Source organism: Zalophus californianus, chromosome 5, assembly GCF_009762305.2.
Source record: "Zalophus californianus isolate mZalCal1 chromosome 5, mZalCal1.pri.v2, whole genome shotgun sequence".
NCBI lineage: Eukaryota > Metazoa > Chordata > Mammalia > Carnivora > Otariidae > Zalophus > Zalophus californianus.
The window spans coordinates 129,110,848-129,128,140 of NC_045599.1; the positions used below are offsets into that span (position 1 = coordinate 129,110,848).

General features: G+C 39.0%; 1 protein-coding gene and 1 long non-coding RNA gene across 5 annotated transcripts in view; both read right to left on the reverse strand.

The window, feature by feature from the left end:
* Positions 1 to 17,293, reverse strand: part of PDZD2 (PDZ domain containing 2) — a 343,304-nt gene that overhangs the window by 187,146 nt on the left and 138,865 nt on the right. The window lies entirely within an intron of this gene.
* The window catches only part of LOC113928767, a 34,763-nt gene that overhangs the window by 9,654 nt on the left and 7,816 nt on the right, over positions 1 to 17,293 (reverse strand). The window contains exon 2 of the long non-coding RNA XR_003521961.1: positions 3,762 to 3,954. This is a non-coding gene — a long non-coding RNA (uncharacterized LOC113928767). The remainder of the gene's footprint in view (positions 1 to 3,761; positions 3,955 to 17,293) is intronic.

Consider the following 17,293-nt stretch of genomic DNA (forward strand, 5'->3'; position numbering starts at 1 on the left):
TAGTGAGCACTATGTTACCCAGAAGGGCCTTCACAGACTCTTAAATTAAGAGAGTTAAAACTGGATAGTATCCCAGAGACTTTTCCTTTTCCCAGAGGCTTTCACCTACCAGGGGCTGGTGCCCTTCCTTCCAAACAGGTTTGTACCGATGTTGCCAAATAAAATATAAGAGACCCAGTTAAATTAGAACTTTAAGTGAAAAATGAATACTTTTTAAGTATGTCTCAAATATTGTATGGGATTTTTTATTTGCTAAATCTGACCACCATAGTTTGTATTTGTTACTCAGAGATTTATTTTTTTTTAAGATTTTCTTTATTTGAGAGAGAGAGAGAGCATGAGCAGGGGGAGGGGCGGGGGAGAAGGAGAAGCAGACTCTCCCCTGAGTGGGGAGCCCAACCCTGGGCTCGATCCCAGGATCCTGATATCATGAGCTGAGCTGAAGGCAGAGGCTTAACCAACTGAGCCACCCAGGTGGCCCATGTTACTTAGTTTTTATAAAAATCATATCTACACTCATCAATAGGTAAATAATTATCCAGAAAACAAAGCATATATACATTGTTAGAACATGGAACCCTTGAAAAATATTCTTTGTGCTGTTTCTCACTCTGATGAAGGTCTTCTTATAAGGGTAGGTTTTTAATCATCTTTACAGTTCACATGGAGTCTCTCACCTCTCTGCCCTACCTTTCTCACTTGGTTTATAATTCTCTTCCCTTGATTACTCTTTGCATCATTAAGTTCAACCATTTTGACCCTTCTTTCCTTCCCAAGCAATTACTATTCAATTGAGTACTTCACCTTGACTTGCTCGGTCTTATGATGATGTATCAAAACATCTCCTCTTTACAAGTCAGTGAACCACATTAAGGAAACACTGAATGGCTAGTAAGTAGTTCCCCAATCAATTCTTCCAAATTGACCTCAAGGATCAGATTCCTTTTCCCAATTGCCCCATGCTCTCCAACTCTGGGAAATCCTTCCAGAAAAGCAACACCAGGACTCCAAACCTGGCTCTGACCTGGTCTATCATTGCTTCCCATCAGCTGGAGAAAGTTCGGAAAAGCAAAGGACCAGATAAAGCTCCAAACAATATTCTCACAAAGGAAAAGGCTGGATTCTTCTCTGGGTCCCAGGGACCGCCTCAACCATGTTGTTTACAAAAGCCACGCTATTTACAAATAGTGCCATACAAAGGGCATGCCTAACATCACCCCAAGGAGTGGAGAGTTTAACCCATTTATAAATGCATGTTTGGGGGGAAAAGGGCATGAAAGGGAGCTATGACTTTCCAGTTTTCACGGAGTGTAACTGAGATTCCAAGTAAGAGACTGTAGGTGAGACTCAGAGGGAACCAGCATAGCTGGCAAGATCTGATAAGTCATGGATGCTCCCTGGGTGGGCTGGTTAGGAAGGAAAGACATTAGTGAGATCCAGAAGGAGTTGTTAGTGTATCAACGGGGGAAGACCCACTTTGTATGACCAGGGTCACAATTTAAAAACAGCCATTGTGGTTGAGAGGCATGTCATTGCTATTTAAAACTTCCATCATATTATTAGTATTATCATCACTCTCATCTGACTATCACTTCATTCCCCATGCGGAAGATAAGCCAGATCATTGTCACACACACTCTATAAGGAAAGAAACCACCCTGAGAAGGATGGAACTTCTAGAGACCAGGTTTCCTGACTTCTGGTCCAGGATGCCTCCCTTGCCTAGCAGATAGCTTTTGGTCTATTAGGTACCAGCTGGACACTGGCCAGAAAGCCACTTTCAGACTCGTCCCAGTACCTCTGGAAGAATGTGCTAAGATTAGGGTTTGGGCTGTACTAGAGTGAGCAACCCAGTGGGGAGCGGAAGGCCTGGGTTTGGATCTTGGCTCTTCTTTGCCAGTGTGGATTCTCTCATCTATAGCTGGGAAGAATGACAATTACCTCGCAAAGGTGCCGTGAGCTATAAAATGAGCTGACGTGTGTGGAGTCCTGGCACGGAACTGCAATATGCATAAACAGCATTATTAACAATGGCTCTAATTGTAGGTTCAGGAATCTCACTTGCATAGAGGAGTTCAAATATATGCAAATCCCCATTAAGATAGGGAGGAAAGGGATGGAAACGGGTAGTTTTTCAAAGGGACCAAAAGACTTGTTGAGTTATATGTTTTTCTGAAGTGACAAGAGAAAGCTGCAAATTAATAATGGCTCACATTTGTCGGGCGCTTGCTGTGTGTCAGACACGGTGATGAACCTTTACATGGATATCCTTATCTTTTCTCCATCACCTTATGTCTTAGGTACTGTTCTTCTTTGCTCCAATTTACAGGTAGGGAAATCCTTGGTTTAGTGGGGTTAAGAAGTTGCCTGATGTTACATGTTTTATAAGTGATGGGATCAGGACTCATTAAATTCATGTTCTTAAGCACACATGTGTAGCCCAACCAAACCATTTGTGTGTGCATGTTTGCATGCAGGTTCGTAAGGAAATACACCAAGTATCAGCAGTGGTTACCTCTAGGTGGTGGGATTACAGGTGATGTTGACTTTCTTCTTTATGCCTTATTGAACTGAATATGTACTGCTTTTATCATTTAAGATGTTTTTCATTTTGATAACAAACACAAACTTTAAAAATAAACCAAAATGAGGACACATGTGGGGGGAGGAAAGATATAAATAAGGCATGACATTTTCAAGGACCATTATATTAAACTTTCAATTTTTTCTTTCAATCCAAGAAACCTTCACAGAATAAAATGAACTTCTTGAAAATAAGAATTATATTCCTCCCTGCCACCTGAAAGCTCAGGTTCCATCAGCCCTGCCTTTCAGGCAGATTTGAGTTCTAAATCTTAAATCTGCTCATGGTTTGAGCATCAACATTAAACCAAAGATTTTACAATTACCTACAACATCACCATTGAGTTCTTAAAGTCCTTTTTGTTTTACTACATTTTCCCTTTGCACAACTACTTATAACTTATGAGCAAACCCCTTTCTCTTCTCTGGTCATTACCAAGGGATACAATGATGATAGATCCGCAAAGCGAACATTCATCTTACTATTTGCTCTGAACTCTGAAGTCTTCCTCAAGGAGAACTGTGATGATAAATAAGATTCAGTACCCCCGTAAACAGAGCTAGTCCTCAACGATGACCTCCATTGGGAGAGTAAGGAATTGAAAGCAAATCGAAGGAACTCAAAAAATGATGACTTTTTCCTGTTTTTCTGCTGTTGGCAATAGTGCGTGAGGAGCATGAGAAATTCCCCTGTCCTCCAGAGCTGGGGCTCCAGTTTCTCCCTGGTGAGAGCTGCTAGGGTCTCCTAGGCCATATGATCTGGGAGGATGAGAGGGAGGTGTTCTGAGAAGCCAAGAGGGAGGCTGAGGGAGACAGAGGCTGTGCTCTCCCTTCCATCCCATTGGAGCTTGCTTATAAGATGAGGCTAAGAGGCTCTCACAAGAGCAAATGGTTTGGAGTTCAACTAAGCAAGGTGTCCAGATTGCCTTCATAGACCTGACTTCCTGGGAATGCCCAGATTTGGAATTCTCTGGAATTACAGTTGCTGGGCTAGATGCATGAAGGTGGCAGGGAGGTAGGATAGCCAAATTTGCATCAACGCCAGACTACTAAATCAATGAAAAACCACCACTAAAAACCATGGACCTGTGAAGAAAATAGAGACAACTTGTCTGCCTACCCTTTGTTCTCTTTAATTTCATAAGGCAATGTCTCCACGTAAGTTTTAGAGAACTCACCTGTACATTTGCATGACTGTGTACCTGTTTGAATTTTGGTGATTTTCAAAGTGGAAAAGTGGGATTAATGATCAAAGTCTTCTAGGCTCTGAGACTGTGCTGGTGGGGTCACATGCTCATGCAAATCGCTCTGGATAGCATTTCCAGCTCCACAGGTTTCCAGAGTCTAAAATATACCCACAGTCCATAAAGTCTGGAAATACAAAATATTATTTTTAGTATTTTCTTTTTTACAGATTGAAGATGTCCTTGACAGAATTTTGTACATTTTATCCATGTTTCCAGAATTAACAGACACCATATGTATATATATTTTTTCCCTCACCCTCTCTTTTTTTAAGCCTTTCTTCCTCTCTTCTTTAGTCTTGACTCATGACTTGCTTTATTTTGAGCTACGGTATCAGTCAGGGTTCGATCAGAGAAGCAGGACCATCAGGACCAATACATAACATGGGATTTGTGATAGGGATTTGACTTCACACAATTGTGGGAGCCAGTTCCAGAGTTTATGTACTCGTAAGGCTGTTTCCTCTCTGTCTGAGGCGGGGCCTGAAATCAGCAGGACAGGCAACCCAGAAGGAAATACTCAAGTAAAGTGGGGAGAGCCAGGGCCCACAGAAACGTTTAAGGAAGGACTGGAACCTGCCTCACCCTCCAACTCGAATGATTTTGCTGACCTGCGTTAGAGCTGAACATGCTTCTGGACCAGGCATCAGGGGAGCTGGAGGAGGAGACCAGGGGCTGGAGGAATCACATCGCCTGCCCTGGCCTGAGGGTCAGAGAACTGAGGGAGGAAACCCGGAGGAGCTGGGAGGCAGAGGTCCAGCTGCTGTACCATTCCAAAAAGGTGAATTACAAGAGATGGTGCCCAGCACTCTACACCAACCTTCTGAGTGCTCACATGCATACATACATTCCAAATCTCATGCCCAAGTCCTCTCGTGGCCCACACTAACACAGAAGTGTGCAAAGAAGACATCTGGGAAATGTAGCACTAGCTTAGTTAAGTCAACCCCAAAACAAATCCAGCATCACCTCCACTTTGAACTCAGATCCTCCGGGCATCGGCCCCACAGTGAGGCCGTGAACATTTTATCTCCAAAATGGTATGGAGTAGGAATTGGCAAACCTTTTCTGTAAAGGGCCAGAGAGTAAGTATTTTAGGCTTTGTGAGCCACATATGGTGTCTGTCTCATTCTCTTTATGACCTTTTAAAAATGTAAAATTCATCCTCAGCTGACAGGCAAGAGTTTGCTATTCCCTGGGAAGAGAGCCACAGCCTGAGAATTTGGAGGCCAGGCTGCTCCTCTTGGCTCCAACATGAATTCCCTGGGACCTAGAGGGAGTCACTTCACCTAGTGGGCTTGGACCTGCTTGTCTGCAAAATGAGTGTTTTGGGCTAGGTCAGCATCAAGAATGCACACCAAAGACACAACAGTCTGAATTTTGAGGGGAGTAAATTTTGCTTGAAGATTCAATATAGATTCTTATTGTAATATAGATTATTATTATTATTAAATATAGATTCTTATTGGGAATTAATTCAAGTATGCATTTCTTCTTCTTTCAAAACCAAATTAATATATATGATATTAATAATCATGGATAGACTAGATACCTTTTTCTAAACAGAATTTCTAGAGGTGATCATAAAAGCCTTTGCCTACTCCTCCATTTTTGTCATTAGAGCACCATCTTGGTAGAAAAGGTTTTAAGAAAAAGGAGGATTTAGACTGAGTTGTGGAAATGCGCAAAAATCATGTTTGTTTGTTTTTGCAAAAATAATAAAATTCCTACTCCTTTATGGAGAAAAGACTGAAACAAGCTTACACAAATGCCATCAGCATACTATTTTTTGTAAGGGTACATTTCAATCTATTTCAAAACATATTAAGTCAGACTGGTAAATTGGAAACGCTAATAGAGAACGCCTTTTGCAAACACAGCAAATTAAAAAGCACACAACATATAATACTTCTATTTATTTTTAGGTGGACAATTATGGAAATTGCAAATCTGGATCCCCTGGAGTTTAAGACTACATTCTCAATGACTGACGCTTCTGCCAGAAATAATGGGACTGACTCACGACCAGCGACAGAAGATGCACAAACCCAAGACTTCCATTTTAAGAAGGAATAATTTATTTTATTCAACAAACAATTACTGAGCTTTCATAATGTGTTAGATGCTGTGCTAGTCAGAGATGCCCACTCAACCCAAGACCTTGAAGCTCTGGTTTTTGCCATTGATGGAACATTAAACATCAGCTTTAGAAATCAGTGAAGGAGATGAGCTTGTTTCTGTAACTGTCCCTAGATGAACTCTTACCACTTGGTCAGTGAGGCAGGGTCCTTGGGCTAAAAGATAAACTTTAAAAAAGATTAAACAGAGCAGTACAGAGAAGAAAAGTATAGAAGATATTTGGGGGATAATAACTTGCAATGGTCTCTCGTGGTAACGACTGGATCAATGACACACATCAGTGACCACCATCCTGCTGTTTTATCTTTGGATTGTGTACACTGGAAGGAGGCAAGCATAAAAATGATATAAATTGTCTTGCTCTAAATCATAACACACAGAGTATTCTTTCTTTGTCTCAAAAGCAACTGAGCATTGAGTCCATCTGACTAGGCTATCAAAGGTATGAAATACCAGCAGACATTTCTGAAAAGCAAATATTCCTGAAGACTTCAGTTTTGTTTTGTTTTATCTTTTTGATTACTCCTTACTTAGGACGACTAATAACAGAATGAAATAAATCTCTTAAAGATATATTTCCCAGTCAAGGAACTTTTACTTTTCTCCACAAGCGGTGGTCACCCACCACCTTTTAGGCTTGAAATACCAAAAAGAAAAAATCACCAGGATTGAGTACTGTAAAATATTCCAGGGAGTAGAAAGATGTGCATGAAGATGTCACTATTGAGTCACAGCTTAGAGCCATTCTCTACCTTTTCTTTCTGTTGCAGAGTCCAAAACATTTTTGGAGGGTGTCCACAAATTCAAGAAACTTTATCACTTCATCTTTAAGCTGATGTCTTGTCATGAAAGCAGCTGTGTTAAATTCCAGGGACCCTTTTTAAGCAGAAGCTCTTTATTATTTTCTTTGACTGAAAAGGTATATTAGTTAAAAATGGTGGGTATAAGTATATCCTATTCTATATCTTCAAACCTGGTAATCGGTGGTTAGCTAGCAATTGGTGGTGGGCATGGGCAGTCACTCCAACTGGGCACATTCATCGCCAGACCTAGGGGTCACCAGAGAAGGAGGCAAGGGGTAGAGGGAGACTTTTCAGGTGTTTTCTCCTCTTGGCAACAAAACATAGCTTAGTTTCTAATGCCTCTTGCCTCCAGAATTGTGAGAAAATTAATTTCTCTTCTTTAAGCCATTAAGTCCATGGTTCTTAGAAGTCCTAGCAAACAAGTACACTTTTTAAGGCCAATTAATATTCCATCATATGTATATGCCATATTTTATTTATCTATCCATTCATTGATTGACATCTGGTTTGTTTCCATTTTCTGGCTATTGTAAATAATGCTTCTATAAACATTGGTGTACAAATAGCTGTTGAGTCCCTGCTTTCAGGGACTTTTGGGTAGGCACCTTAAAAGTAGAATTTCTGGGTCATATGGTAATTCTAGTTTTAAAATTAAATTTACTTAGTTTAATTTTTTTGAGGAAGCATCATATTGTTTTGCATGTTTTATTTTATTCATCACTCATGGCAAAAGGTTATAGAGGAAATATAAAACAATATGTTTGTATATATATATTAGTTTGGATTCTGTAAAATTTGACCTCCGTTCTCTTTTAAAGCACTTTTGTCTTCTACTATGATGAAAATTTCCTTATAAAGACAAAATTGGTTTTTAATCATTTTTATTAGTTATTTCAAGTCTTTTATTTTTGCCCAACATTTTCAGTTAATAGGTTTTTGCAACCTTTGGTTACTCCTTGTAACATTCAGTTCAACTACTTTGACCCCTTTTCACTTCCCAAGCAATTACTCTTAAATGTCCATATCACTTTGACAGACAACATCTTGTTTCAGTCTCCATCAGTACATCGCCTCTTCTACTGGGTAATGATCCATGATAATGAAAAACAATGAAATGGACTGGGTGCCCACACCTTGGAAACGGCCCCAAGGAAGGCCTTCATGCCCCTTGCTTTCCCACTGAGGGAATTGCTCAAGATAAACCCTGAGGCTGAGCTGTGCCGCAGTAGTTCTGCATTAGCTGGAGAAGCCTTGGTCAGGAAAAGCAAAGAAATCTGTATGGAAGGATAATACTTCTCCCAAAAGCCTCTAAGAAACTGCCCCTCTATTTGTAAAATTAGAACATTGTGCAAAAGTCCCATGTAAACCCATCTAACTTTATCCTGAAGGGATCCTAGCTTCTGTGTTTATGATGATTAAGTGTGTCTACAAGTCTTGGAAAAAGGGATAGAGAAGAATTACAGCCAACACTCCAGGGCCTGGTTTAGTGATGGGAGAATCATTGTAATGACAGAAGAATTTTGGAAGGCAGGAGGGATTTGACAGAGATAAGTGGGTGCCCAAGTATGCTAATTATTACAAAAAATAAAAAGTTGAAAAAATTTAAAAATAAACTTAACAAGTAAAATAAAGAACAATGCCTTAGATTAAATGTATTAAGGGGGTGGCTTGGGGAGAAATTTGAACAATTAGAGTAAAACAGATTGTTGGAAAAAACCTCGATGGTAACAGACAGGAAAGTTGTCTTGTGATGATTAATACCATTTTACTTTGGTTAAGCAAGAGGTGGTTAATAACTAGTAGGGGTGTGAGGGAGGGCTCTGAGGTGCTAGTAAAGTTCTTTTGCTTCATTTAGGTGATGATTAATATAAAAATTCACTAGCTGAACATTTATGACCTTTTCCTTTTTCTTTATGTATGTTATACTTCCAAAAAAAGAAAAGTTTATTGGAGGAAACACTTCTGGAATGATAGAATAAAAACATCCACAAATCTACTCCTTCATAAAAGCAACAAGAACACTGGAAAAAATTTATCAAAAGCCAACTTTTTCAGAACTCGAAAATTAACCTGACGCAGCCTAAGAAGCACTTAGAAAAATGGCTGAATCTCAGTAATCGCAGTGAGATTTATGGCATTTTAACTTACGCTATTACCATCCCTTTCTTCCCAGCTCCACACAGCTTTGAAAATCAACAGCCTTACAACTATGGTAGCTGTGGAAATAAGCAGCTTAGCTGCCACTGGGTTAGAAAAAGTTTGAAGACCTGTAAAATCTCTATCCCCAGAGAACCATCAGTGTTTGACCTGTCTAGTGACTCTATGAAAATCTCCATTTTTCAGAACAGCCTTATTCCTACGTCATTTGTTGAAAACAATCAGTGACAATTGTTTAACATCTGTAGCTGCCTGAAAAAATATGTGCAAATCGTATGCTTGTATATCAAGAGTCTATATAGAACTCTTACAACTCAGTAACAACAAATAATGGCAACTGATACAATTATTACATGGGCAAAGGATTTAAATAGACATCTTCCCAAAGACACAAATGGCCAAAAGCACATAAAAGAGTGCTCAATGTCATTAGTCATCAGGGAATGCAAATCAAAACCACAATGAAATACCATTTCACACCTACTAGGATGGCTGTAATAATAAGGACAGATAATAACAAGTGTTGGTGAGAATATAGAGAAATTAGAACCTTCATACACTGCTGGTGGGAAAGTAATATGTTGCAGTCCTTTTGGAAAGTTTGGCAGTTCCTCAAAAAGTTACACATCGAGTTACCATATGACCATCAATTCTATTCCTAAACATATATCCAAGAGAACTGAAAACATAAGTCTATTCAAAACTTGTACATCAATGTTTGCAGCAGCATTGTTTGTAACAGTGAAAAAGTGGAAATGACCCAAATGCCCATCAACTGATGGATGGATAGTTAAACAAATGTGGTATAGCCATACTAGGGAATACTATTTGACAATATAAAGGAGTGAAGTTCTGAAATATACTACAACATGGATGAACACTGAAAGCATTATGCCAAGTGAAAGAAGCCAGTCACAAGAGACCACATACCAAAATATCCAGAATAGGCAAATCTAGAGATAGAAAGTAGATTAGTGATTTTTGGAATGATAAAATTTTCTAAAAGTAGATATTAGTGATACTCAACTCTAAATGACATTTATAGTATATGAATTATATTTCAATAAAGCTGTTAAACAATAAAGTTTACTTTAAGAACTCCTTCATATTATTATTAATCATATTACCCTACTCCAAGGGTAAGGCAGTTTTCTAAGGCATGGATGCATGTTCTATATATTGTATGTATGGTACATCAGTATTCCCCTAACAGGTAGAACCAGGGCTAAAACATAGTACATGGTCAACAGATATCCTCATATGAATAAAAAAGTAGAGAGATTAACAAACTGTCTAGAACCAGATTTTCTGATTTCTGATTCTGCCCATTTACAGTAGTGAGGGGTGGGAGATAGTGATGAGCAAGGAGCTTAAGGTGCCCTGGCCAGAATGCTGCTTATAAAATTATTACTATATACTCCTTACTAGTGAGTGGACATACTGTCTATTGGGGATGAAGGTGCTCTCAATGGGAATAGACATGCTCTTTGGGGGATGGGTAGTAACTGACAGAGCATCATAGCAAAATGAATTTGGGCAGGTACACCTAGGTTCAATTCCAGGCTCTGTTTCTTGCAGGTGTGTTTACCTAGTCTTTCTCAGTCTAAATTTCCTCATCTATAAATGGAGAAAATACTTAACCTCTTGCCTCATAGAGTTGTTATAAGAATTAAATGAGAAGAGTGTAATGCATATGGCTCATACAGATAATAGTTGATAAATACTTTTATTGACATTGATAACATCTAATGAACAAATAGGTTTTTTAAATATGTTGCAAAAAAAAAAAAAAGAAGGAAAGAAATAGAGATGGGTCAATAGTCATTTTCAGACCCATCAGAAGGCTCTGAAAAGGTCTGGAACCTCATTCCTACCCTCCCAACATGGCGGCATTGAGCAAGGTAGAGAAAAGCAATAACCCCTCCCCTACCACAGCTCCCCCTTGCTAGCAGGCATCCACCTGGCTTGAAGCCAACACAATTACCTAGGGGGTGTGGTGGCCAAAGGTAAGAGACAAGAAATACCTCACCCCTGGAAGAGAAGAAGGACACGAGTAATTTATACCCATCTCAACCAAATATTTTCCCCGTTTTATAATGCTGCCATGTTTCTTTCTTTTTCTAATTAAAAAGGAGTATATGCCCATAAAGATGCAAATTTTGTACAAGTACATAAAGTAGAGGAGGGCTGACTAAACTTGAACCGGTTCCCATCAGAAGCTGTAACTTCATTGAAAGAGAACAAGAAGCTTTCATTGTGCTTGACACCTGTGAATAAGATACCTGTGGAAACAAGTTACAATGAGAATAATCCACAATTGCAGGGAACAACTGTGATTCTTTAAGATACAATTTATGTAAAGCAACCAGCACAGTGGCTAGGAAGGTGTAGGTACTCAGTAAATGGCAACTATTATTTCAAACACCCTTTTCTTAACAGCTCTCTCTGCACAGTGTGCACTACTGTGGAATAAACTTAATGGAATAGTGCCCTCCAGAGGCCACTGGGAATTCAACTGTAGGGACAGTTGAAAGTCTTGAAAAAGACCAGAGAAACCCAATTTAATTTTCTTGTGTATTTACGCAGAGTCAGCACTCAAGCTTGGTGTCCTAGGATGTCTGGGATGTACTAGAACCTGACTGATTTGTCACCCACCATCAGCCCTTTGCGCAGAGCTTATTTGTTTGCAAGGGATACAAACGAGGACACAGAAATCTGGAAAGTCTAGTTAGGCACCGTGGGAACCGGTGCTGGGAACTGCAAGCCCCCAAGCCACCGGAAACTCCTGTCCCATCCCTCTCTCTCTCTGGGGACACTGTCTCTCAGCCCTGTTCCCTTATGCACGTCCACTCTGTGTTCCTCTAAAGGGACGAGCTTCTTCCTGATGTCTGCCCTTCTGTCCCTTCAGGCATGTGGCTCTGGCTCTCTCAGGACATGATTCCCCCGACCTGACTTGGATTGACCTTTCAGCTCATCTCAAATAGCTAAGCAGCTTGGTCTCTCGCGGGCTTGATTCCAAATTCCCAGGAGACAAAATGATTACCAGTCAAGTCTAGTGGATGGACTTAGTTTATCCATCCCTGTGGGATAGCCAGTGGTGTGTGTGTGTGTGTGTGTGTGTGTGTGTGTGTGTGTGTGTGTGTGTGTGTGTGTGTGTAGGGGGAGGAGGGGTAGGGCCAGGGTCATATGGTACAAAACATATCTAGCACATACAGAACATACAGAACTGTGGAAAACATTTCAAAGAGTCCACTTTTCTAATAATGATGAGCTAATATTCATAGAGTTCACCAGGCACGATGCCCTCCAGTAAGAGCTTTGTAAGCACCATCTCATTTAATCCTTACAACCTTCCTTTGTAATTCGATCCTGTTTTCATCTCCCACCTTCAAAAGTAGCTGCTGATAACAATGGTTGTGTATCTTTCAGTAATTTGTCCCATGCATTTTATTCCCACTTTAAAGATGAGGGAACTGATGCTTGGAGAGTCTGCACCAAGATTTAAGCCAGGGCAGTGTGATTCTAAAGCCTGGCTGTGATCTCCCAACCCCACCCCACCTCCCAGTGCAGTCCTGAAGGCAAGGTAGATAATAACATGGCTGATGCAGAGGAAACACCAGAGTGGGTCTCGGTCTTAGGTAGTTGATAATCTGATTAGGGGAGACAAGATTTACATGTGAAATGATTAGTAAATGACATGAGAGTAAATAAGTACTAAATTGTGTGTTGCCACTGTATTCATTTTCTAGTGCTGTGTAACAAGTACCACAAATGTAGAGAGGCTTTGGAGCAATACCCATTTGTTAGCTCCCAGTTGGGTAGAGCAGATGTACAGCCGAGCATGGCAGTGTTTCTCTGTGCTCAGTGTTTCGTGAAATTAACATCAAGGCATTCATTGGCTGTGTTGTCAACAATCTCATCCGAGACCAGGGGACCTCTTCCGCCCAGCTCACTGGTTGTTGGCAGAGTTCAGTTTGTTGCAACTGTAGGACTGAGGTCTCTCTATTGTCCTGCTAATGTCAACTAGAGACTAGTTTCAGCTCTGTAGACGTCGCACCATTCCATTGTCTGTTCATAACATGGATATTTGCTTTTCTCCAGGTCAGCTGGAGCATGTCTCACTCACTGCCCCTTCTACTACCAGCCAAAGAAAACTTTCTACCTTGAAAAGGGCTCATGTGATTAGGTCAGACCCGCCTGGATCATCTCCCTTTCTTAAAGTCAGCTGTGTCTTATGACATAACCTGATCGTGGAAATACAATTCATCAGATTTACAGTCCTGGTTATGAGGGTGCACATAAGGTAGGAGTGTGTGGGGATCCTGGGTGCCATCTTAGAATTCTGCCTGCTACACCCATGAAGGTAGATTATGTGTGTGTGGGGGGGTTGGAGCTATTCCCAGGAGGGGAAGAAGGAAAGATTTCATGGAGGGGAATGTGAACTGAGCAGTGAGGAGGTAACTAACGGTACTGGATGTTATAACATCATCCAAACACTGTGTGATGAGCATAAAAATAGACATATAGATCAGAACAAAATGAGAACACCCTAAAATAGAAATATGGGTGTGTGTGTGTATATATGTATGTGTGTGTCTATGTATACATCATAATAAATCAAGCTTCACAAATTAATTGAGCAAAATTATTAATAAGTGGTGTTTGGATAATTACACAATTTTGAAAAAATAGATACATTTTTTTCACTATACATCAAAATAAATGCCACCTAAATTAAAATTTAAATTATAAATATAAATTTAAAATATGATCAGGAAACTTGGTAGAAGAAAAGTTCTGGTCTTTGGGAAGATGGCAATGTCCTAAGATTTGAAAAAAATGTTGTGAAAAGAAATTACAAAAGAAAAAAACTCAGATTCATCCACAGCAATAGTTAAAACTTCTACATAGTCATTGCAAAAATCTATTATAAGACTCGGGAATTTTAACCACATAGGGAGAAAGGATTAAGATCTATAACATCTAAATGCATATTCCAGATAGTAGACAAAAGACACAAATAGATGATTTAGACAACAGGTAAAAATAAAATAGAAACAAACAAACAAACAAAAAACTAGGGGAAAATGCCCAAGCTCCCTGATCAAATAAATGGAAATTAAAACCATAAAAGTGAGCCATATTTCTATTAATTAAACATAATTTTAAATTACAATACCCAATCATGAAATAGTCCTGGTACACTGGCACTCATACATCTTTGGTCAGAGTGTGATTTGGCAAAACACCCTTTGATATAGTACCTTCAATCCAGGAAATCTGCCTTAAGAGCATGATTCAAAAGAAAAAAAAGTCATGGTCACAAGCATTTTCCATACAGTGTTATGCATAGTATTGAAAAACTGAGAATAACAGAAAAAGCATGCCTAAATTATCACTGATGATTATCCCTATTGAGACTATTTAATAAGGTGCAACCTGTTTAAATGTGCTAAATGAAAAAGGATAATACAGATTCTTGCATGTAGTATGACTCAATATTTGAAAAGCATTCCTGTGGTGTTAAAGGTGTGGGAAAAACAGCACTTTTATATACTGTCAGAGGGGATACAAGTTAGTGTAACCTCTTGGGTGAAGCAATTTACAATATGACTAAAAAATTTAAAATGTGATTTGTGCGAGGATTCCACTTCAGGAATTTATTTTTCACATAAATGTACATGTACTTTAATGTACAATACATAAAGACACATCAACATAGAATTTCTTGCAGAATTGATGACATAAATAAAAGATCGTACATGAAAATGCCCATCAATTGATGACCAATTAAATAAATCATAATAGAACCATTTGGTAGAATATTATACTGCTTTTAAAAAGAATGGATGTGACATGTTCTGACCTGAAACGATCTCTAAAATTTTTAAGAACAACAAAAAAGATGCAGAATAGTACGGATTGTGCATCCCTATCTACATAAAAGTGAAATAGAGAACTTACATATGCTTACAGAATTCTTAGAAAGATACCCCCAAACTGGTAACAGACTGAGGCCCTGGGGTGCAGCTGGTGGTAGTAACTAGAGAATGGGGTCAGAACTGGGGGTACTTATCACCCACTGTCCTTCTGTTCTATTCGAATGCTTCCCCGTGTGCACACAGTCCTCTAAAATGGAAATAAATACTAAGAAAGGTAGTCTAAAAAATATATTGCGGATGAACAGAGATGGGATGGAAACAGACAAATCTGTTGAGTTAGTGTGGCGGGACTATATTCACATGGTCATGGATTAGATGTTAACATAGAAAAATCAAATTAACTGAGAATTAGTGTAGTAGAATTGCAAGTCATTCCTTTAAAATGCTATTTCAATGTTTTAATGTTGCCACTGAAATAAATACAGATTAGTATGGGGGAGGGACTGGGTGCCTGCGGAATTAAGTAATAGCTTTATAAATATGTTGCTCTGAAATGAACAAACAGAAGAAAAATGAGCCAAAGAGAGCTCACCCAATGGTCCAGGGAGAAGGCGGTTAGCAGGAGGAATGACAGGAGAGGGGCCAGGGTGTCTGTGTTTGGGGGGGGTGGCTGGCCAGATCACCCCATGGCATGACTTTGGGTTCAGACCTGGGAAGCAAGGAGGAGGAACTGGCAGAGCTTAGGAAGGGGATCCAGCCTGCAGAGCCCGAGGAGACCAGCCTTCTGGAGAGCCAAGTGAGGAGGAATGGTGGGCATGGGGTTGATGAGAAGCATCTAGATCCCACAAATCTCAAAGAAGACATTTCCTTAAGAGGACAGGGATAAACTCTGTCTTTGAGATGACTGCTCTAGCAGTGTTGACTTCTCAAGCCTCATATCTATCTATCTATCTATCATCTATCTATAGGATATATATTATATATATCCAATAGATGTGTTTATTTAATGCATGCATTAAATTTTTGTACTAGTATATTATGTACATTATAAAATATATATAAAAAGTATTTTAAAAGAGACATCTCATGTGAAGTGCTTAATATTTAAAACTTTTTTCACCTTTAGTAAAATAAATGATATAAAGCAAATGTTACTCTTAGGAAAAGCTATACAGTTAAGTATACTTCAAGACTGTGAAATACTTTACACTCTGGGATGTGATCATTCACAAGTATGGTTGAAGTTCAGATAAATGGATGTTGGGTTTAAGGGCTGCCATAGTTGAAGATATCTCACAAGGATACGTAGACCCCAGTGGAAGAAGGGCAGCATTTCATCAATGATAATATCTATTTTCCAACCCTATCCACCATTTGTACTAAGGTTTCGGTTTGAAAGTTTGTGTTAATTTTTAACTTGGTTGAGCTTTCTTGCAAAGTTGTCAAAAGGTACAGTCTTTTAAAATAGTTTTTAAACACATAAATTCTTGAAAATTCTTTGGTAGATTTAAAAAAATAGAAAATTTTGCTTTCAAGATTTCAAATATACATATGAAATATTTGGTTGACAAATAGCATTTTTTTGTAAAAAAAAAGTCACATAAATAGGAAACATTTTCAAAAATCCATTTTGAAAATGCTCTTTCCGTAGCATGAGTTTCTTTGAAATAGCAGTTATTCTCTTACTGATGCAACATTATCCTGACATTGGAGAAACGGGTTATGAGCGTTTGGTCTACAAAAACAGCCTCCAGGAAGCGGGTCACTGAAAACTACTTGTTTTCATAGATGAGGTGGGCCAATTTCAAACACTCGTCTTTTTCGTAGAAGAGAAAGCACACAGTTTTCTTTATGTGAGAGGACTCTTAAGTGCTGTGTCTCAAGATAAACATCAGACCTCTGGCAAAACATTATCATGATTATCCCACATCTTATTACAGAGAAGAGTAAAAATCCAACTGATTTTAAAGGTTGTTATTTTTATAAAATTAACCATACTGATGACATTCGCTGGCATTTCTGTCTTCTGTCTTCGCTTCTAGCTTCTTTGCTGCGTTAACTCTCCCAGGACCAATAACTTAATCAATTTCTTGTTCTGGCCTATTTTTGTAACCTTACTCTGAATTCTTTTTTATTCTAGTTAAAGCAGCTGTTACCTTACATAATTTTCCCATAAAGCATTATTTTAACTAACAAAGTCATTGACTTTTGAAAATATATCTTTTTTGGTATCTCTTTCCTTTAGTGACTCACAAATAAGTAGGTGTTCCATTTCATTACTGAAACAGAATCGAGCAAATACCCTTATTTGGAACATGTGAGAAACAGCAGTACTTTCTTCCAACTGCCTAGCAAACCTCCCACACTGCACACTGTTTCTTTAAAATTTGAGCAGTGTTTCTGTGCATCTTCCAACAGAATTTGCTGACAAAATCAGACATTTTATTTTGCAGTTATATTGTTTTCCATGGTTTATTTTGGCTAT